This window comes from Bacillus rossius, chromosome 3 (assembly GCF_032445375.1).
Source record: "Bacillus rossius redtenbacheri isolate Brsri chromosome 3, Brsri_v3, whole genome shotgun sequence".
In the NCBI taxonomy this organism is placed as follows: Eukaryota; Metazoa; Arthropoda; class Insecta; order Phasmatodea; family Bacillidae; genus Bacillus; species Bacillus rossius.
This window is the reverse complement of record NC_086332.1, coordinates 15,471,493-15,478,681: the sequence shown is the minus strand read 5'-3', so window position 1 is coordinate 15,478,681 and position 7,189 is coordinate 15,471,493.

The window sequence follows — 7,189 nt, the reverse complement described above, 5'->3', positions numbered from 1 at the left end:
TACACTTGCGAATAAAAAGAAAACAACATATTAAGTAGCTAATAAAATTACGTTGGGCACAACAGATACAAAAGTTCATTTTTTAGGAGATAAAAATAAATTTTGCTAGTTCAGTATTCGTCGGTTCGTATGAAATTCAATATCCTTCAAGACTTCTGAGTGAAGTCATACAACATATTAATCGTGCCATAATTCCAAGAAAACTAGAAGCTTTAGTATTATTCAAAGGCGATAGATTTAAAACAATTATGATAATAAGACAGCAGATGATCACTACCTCAAATAGTGCTATGATTCGGTGACGCGACTGCTCAGGATTCAACATAGCATATAGTCATACCTGAAGATTTGATGATATATGGTTTTAGATAAAGCCCCAATAAAACCATTACTCTCAGAGCTTCGCCGAAGCTCGGGCGTATTTTCCTCGCCAATTTGAGCGATGCTATATAATACTTAAAATGTCACGTCGGCAAGGCACAAGCCACAATATGGCACACCCAAGTTTTTTTCTCTTCTCTTACAAAATTAATAGCGTCTATAACCAACAATGTCTTTAAAAGATCCGCCGATTTATCGGCCAATCACCGGCCTTGAGTTAAGCATTTAAAAGATATTACATTTAACATTATTAACATAGAGAAAGGTTGCGAAGCTCAAAGCAACTATCCAAAACAAATATAGAAGTGAATTAAAATGAAAGATATATAAATTTGTGACAAATAAATGTAAACAAATACGGAAAAACATAAATAAAAAATTTTAAATTAAAGTTTCAGTGTTCTGTGATCTGATGTAATATCACATATTTTTAATTAATTTTAATTTTTCGGTCCATCAATAATTTTCCTTTCCCGTTACAATTCTGACAAGGACTTATATATATAAATATATATATATATACTTATATATATATATATATAAAAGCGAAATGCCACTCACTAACTCACTCATCACGAGATCTCTAAAACTATACACCCGATTGACTTGAAATTTAGCATAGTTACTCATTTTGTGATGTAGACGCTCACTAAGAACGAATTCTGCGGAAATCCGATCCCAAGGGGAGTTTCGGGGGCGTAATATATCAAAATTTCCAGTTTTTGGTAGGAATTCACCATGGCAACGGCTGTTGCTTTGTTGATGCTTCATTCGTCTCTATGGCAACGACTATGTCATTGTTAGTGCAGTCCTCATCACCGTTGAAATTTTGCGGGTACTTTAAATATCAAAAATTGCCCTTTTTTTCAAGTATATATATTTTACAGACTTGAAACTTCACAGTAATGGTCCTTATGTTACGCACGATGACATTTTCCGAAAATTATATCCCATGGGTGGTTAAAACCAGGCAACAATGGGTACTTTGTCTGCATGAGAACAGGATTTTGCATTGTTCATGCCTTCTGCGTCTCCATGGCAACGGGAATCGCGCGGCAGTGGCGTACCCACAAGGAGGGGCATGTATAATGAGCGGCGCAAGAGTGATCTGCCTGTAGACTGCAGTAGCGAAGTACGGGTACATCAGTTGTACGTTGCGTGCACGAGTCGGGAAACCATCGGTGCTATTCATTTTCTCTCCGGTACATTATACAGCATTGTAATAAATTTTCACTGATTTTTTTAAAATTTACCATTACTGTAAATGGGATATGTGGCTTATTTTTTTCTATTAGTATAGCCGTGTGAAGCCGGGTCGGGCAGCTAGTACATCTATATATCTCTTTATCCAACCCATTTCATCCTCTATACCTCGTTCTATCTCAACTTATCTCTGTCTCTCTCTATCTCACTCTATATATATATCTCTATCTCTGTCTCTCTTTTATATTTAAATAAATTGTGTCATGCGTGCGCACTTTTACAACAAAAACAGACGACGTCCGCCGTTTCTTCATATGCTCGGCCGGGAGCGTGTGACAGCGATACCAGGAACTCTTACGTTCCCATAACTCGCTATGTGGTTGCCAATATAAATATTGCGACCCCGTCACTTTATTCGAATCATTAGAAACGACGGCGGGGCGCGAAGTGTGCGATTTTAAGATTAAAAGTGGCTCACGGGCCTGAAAGTAGTTAAGTAGCTGTCACTGTGGTGCTTGACTCTAATTTATTTAGTGTAGATGTCAGGCGGGGGGAAGGTCACCCTTTCCCCCTCAGTTAGTTGGCTAACTGATGTATGGAAGTGTCGTGATGTCTGTATTTAGAGGCTTGTAAAGTATTGTGTCAAAAGTGGTCTAGTTAATATCGTTGTGTGAGTGTAGTGTTAAGCTCCAAGGCCGCGCGCGACAGCACAGTGACCCCCCAACAGGTATGTGCCCGGCCAGTCGCCAAGGAGGCATATAATCGTGAGGAGTGTAGAGTTCCGCTGTGGGAAAGATGTTAGTTAGCAGGCAACCGCGCGGGATTCTGTCAGTCCGCTCCCGCAGACCGCCAGTGCCCCGCGCGATTGCGCAGCCCCCGAAGCTGACTGTTTCTCCAGTCACTCACCGATTCACTCGTTCAGGTTTCTCTCTCCATCAGCCGACGCGCCGGGACCCTTAATGCATGGCGCGAGGTTCCGAGGGTACTACTCCTCTTCCCCTCCTGCCGACGATGTGCAGCTTTAGAAGTGTGTGTAACGCCAGGCTCTCGTCGATTACTGCCGCATCGCCGGCAGTGCCAACACTCCAGGCCCAGCGCGCCGTCCAACTTGAAGTTCCTCCGTCACTTGATCCTCGGCGAGCCACGAAAGCAACTGCCCCTCCCGCCAGATGGTCCACGAGTTGGTATTTATGTATTCCCAACAAATCCAGCTCCTCATCACAGCTGGACCCTTGTATTCTCCACCAACAGGACGCGTTCGATTGCAGTTGGTCGCTGCCTCTCGGCTCTCGCCATGCACACAAAATGGTTCACGCACTTTCCGCGCTGTCAGAGGCAATGAACCTCCAGGCAGAGCAGTCAGCTTGTTCCCCAGTGATGTGTACACCACGAGAGATACCGAGCGAACAGACGACGTGCCGCTATATAAAATGAAATAAACACATTTTTTGACACGATTCGTGCTCCAACTATTGAAAAATAGTTATACCATCTCAGTAACCTTCATTGGCACGCGCATAACAAATCACCAAAATTTCATCGCAATCAGATGAATGGTATAGGCACAAACAAACGAAAATTAAAGACATGACAAACGCATCAAACGATGGTGCGTTTAAAATTCAAGGCAACTCTATCTATTGACGAAGTGAAGAACTTTATTTTGCTAGCCGCTGCGAGCTCCACTAAGCGGACTGGTCTCACCAAGGAGAAAAATATTAATTGGCCAGACCTTACTATGTGTATGATCGTGTGTCAGGCATAGATAAATGACACCCACTCACTATTTGTATGTCTATGACCTATGTTTTTTTCTGTTATAAAATGAAATTATCAATTTTTTCACTCCCTGAGGGATGGAATTTCATATTAATATGGTGTCTATGTGTTAATCCAGGTTATGGGCTAGCTGTAGGCCAAATTTCATTCAGTAGTTTTACGTGAAAGAGTAACAAACATCCATCCATCCATACGTACAAACTTTCGCGTTTATAATATTAGTAGGATTTTTTTTTGGTTCTCTAAACCATTACCAAAGTGGCGCTATCTTTTAAGTATTTTAAAAGTTAAAATTCCAGTCCAATAAATACATTAAAATAGAATTAATCCGAAACATTTTAAATATCGTGTGCTCGTACTTACATTTTCTTTGCCGCAGGTTGGGTTCGAACCGGTTCCCAATTATCGCCGCCCGAGTGTGACGTCTTGGTGATCACGGGACTGCTAAATACTGCCGTAAATAACGAAATCTCCGAGCCTCCACTTTAAGAGCTGTGGGAAACCTCATTTCGTTCAGATGTTGCTATGCAATTAATTCACGGCCCTGAAAATATCTACTTAATTTGAATCGCTGTAAGTTTATTGTTTTTTTTAAAATTAGAACTAATACTTTACTCAAATTTTCCTTCTCCACCACCTTAGAAGAAAATTAATTTTAGTGTTCTGTCACTACAACCAACTTCAGACAAGTTACTTAGTGAAAAATGTGTCTGTAGTCAGACAAAACATTGAAGTGCCGCAAAAAAAAAAAATAACACTTCAACAAGGACCATACAAAATGTATCTAAAGGGATGTTCAGTTGTATTCGTTGTACGAATAGCCGCTAGCCCATTCGCCATCCATCTTCGTTTCAGCATTTCGTGTAAGGGCGAGTCACCCGTGTCCTTGTGGCCTTTCGAGGAATGCAATGGGGAAGAACGCTTGATCGTTTGGAAACTTCGAGAAAACAAATCGACAAACCACACTGCTTCAGCGTCAACAGCGGCGAGAGAATTACGATTTTTTTTTTTTTTTTAACGATAGCATTGAATGACCGTTTGGCTTAGTATGTTTTGGATAAGGACGCGTAGTTACTCTTAGTATTCAGTCATGCAAAGAACACTGTTTTCACTTTGAAAATTACGAAGGAAAGCGAGCAAATAAAGCGGAAAGTTGTTCGAACCGCGAACACACGCATGTTCAAAAAGTTCTTAAAGTCTTGAACTTACCTTATTGTCCCCTGCATGGTGACTTGCGAAAAAAACAAACAAACATTAATACTCATCGGTTTAGGATATCCCCGGCAGTGAGGGGGAAGGATAGGAGATTTATTACCCCCCCCCCCCCACTCTCTCGAAGTTATGTCGAAGCTACGTCACAGCTATGTCAGACTGTTAGTGTCAAAAATAATTTAAGTTTTTTGAATAAAAGTTTTCAAATTTGAAATATATTTTCTCTGTTTTAATTATTGAAAATCTCCCTTTTCAGAAAAAAAATGTCCTGTATCCGCCACTGACCCTGACGGTCGTCGCATTGACGCGGGGGTCAGTGGTTCGACTTGGCGTGGCTCGTGAGCGTGACTGCGTGTCGTCAGGCAACTGTGGCCTCGGCGGGGGAGCGGGCGGATGCATGCCTCCCGCAAGGCGAGCAGGGTTCGGTTCCCGGCGAGCGCTGCCGTGCCCCGGCGAGTTGCCTCGGGGTGCTCCCGTTCCTTCCCGCCCGCCCACCCCGCCCACCCCGCCACCCCGCCTCACGCCGCCTCTCGTGGCCGGGGGCACACAGCATCAGCCATCAGCCAGGTCAACACCGACTCCTCGCAGCTGCCCAACACCGTGCTTCCGTCATGTCACTCCTCCCCACGTTCTTGACTTGAAGTAGTGGTCGCGATACTTCTTCAAGGGTGGATTGCATAAAATAGGTCTCTCCTGCACTAAAAGTATTAAACGATCTGCATCCAGCTCCATAATTAGATAAAAAAAGGGGTTGTCTGTAAAGTTGGTTTACGGACGATAATTTTACGTGATAACGTCATAAGTAAACATTGATGAAAAATTGCATACTTTTCAATTTCCAAATGTTATTTACAGTTCTTGCAAATTTAATTTTTAACAATTTGTTTAAATGTAATCACGATCAATTAGTTAAAAAGCCCGCCTTAACCTGTTTGATATTATAGGAGATTTTCTCGCACGGTGGTTGGCCGGTTCTTGCACGCTCGGCTCAGGCGGAACGTGACAATGAGTCATGGTTTTTCGTGCGTACAGCCGGCGTTCATCGATTTATAAGACGTCATAACGTCAAAAAACAATAAAAATACTTTCAAGCGAATATTTACTTAAATTAAAAATGACAAACAGTATTTAACTAGACACCCATAAACACACTTCCAGCGAATAGATAAGGGTCACACTCCGGCATGCCTGTGTTGACATATGGTTTTACACTCGCGCATGCGCAGAACACTGCAGCCGTCAGGTCAGCCTGTCCGCTCGCCACCGAGTTGGAGCGGTCAATCGATATTGTCGCCTCTTGTCTGATCGCGACAGTTTTGTAGCGTGTCGTGACGTGTCTGCTTGCACGTGAACACAGGGAAGGCAACTGCTATCAGACAAAGTGTCGCGTCGTTTCGTGTCGTGTCTCATTCAGCATGTGCCCGGCCTATTACCTCGGTGTCGACAAGACGGCAAGCCTTAATTAATCAAATCATTCATCAACCTAACTTTGCCTGAACTTTTTTTTTTAATTTTTAGATTTGGCGTGTCATGCGTAACATAAACATAACGTGTGCACCACACAAGTACACGCGATAAGTACAACACCTGGGGAAGGCAAAACTTTTAGAAACTCTCAGAAGCAAAACCAGCATACAGACTTCGACCAACACGAGAAACCATTTTCCTAAGCCAGATCTAATAAATCTGTTTTATGATTCCCCCGAATTTGTTTCATGATACTGTACTCATTCACTTTTCATGTCAAGTGAAGACAGCGCAAAGATATTTTATAAGTTCAAGATACATAAGCAAACACTAAATTGCCACTTAGTAAAAAAATGAAGTAATTGCAGTTTTCGCATTGTTAACCTGGCTATTTTGAGTGGGGTAGTATAAAAAGACAAATAATACAGTTCTTATCTCAGTAGACACGAAACCATTTGTGCCAAGTCGGTGTTCATATGCAGTCGCATTATGGACGGGTAGCAACCACTAGTTCGCCATCGTGTGACCCTTCCATAGACCTAAAAATAAAAGGGAATCAAATTAAATTTTAAGTCACAATAAACTTTAAAAAAAAAATCACAACCATCTTTCTTGTGTGCACGTTAGGTATTTCTTGCTTGGGTGATTGAACGAAAAATTATCAAACATAATGTTGTTAGTACCAAAACCATAAATTTATATCACGCGTTAATAATTTACTCTATATAATACTTACATAAACCTAATTAATAGAAACACGTAACCATACGTGAGAGCAAACTGAGGGGGGGGGGGGGGGAAAGTATTGTTTTGAGAGTACTGAAAAAAAAAATGTTTAGGCAAAGAAAAACTTTTAACTACAGAATATGTTCAATAACAATACTAAATTTGTTCCTCCAATAATTTTTAAAGGTTAAATATGAATGTTCGTTGGACTTGAAAATATACGTAGTTTCTAGGCACGTTACGTAAGAATGTCTGTTTACTAGCGTAAGGCAATGACGTTAGTCCGTGCTGGAATAGAAGGTGCTTGTACAAGCATACAAGGCCTTACCCGGAGGAGGGGAGAAGGGGTGACGTAACCCGGCCAGCGACTCTGGACGAGGGGACACCTCCCCCTCCCTGCCCCGCTGATCCTTGCCACGCG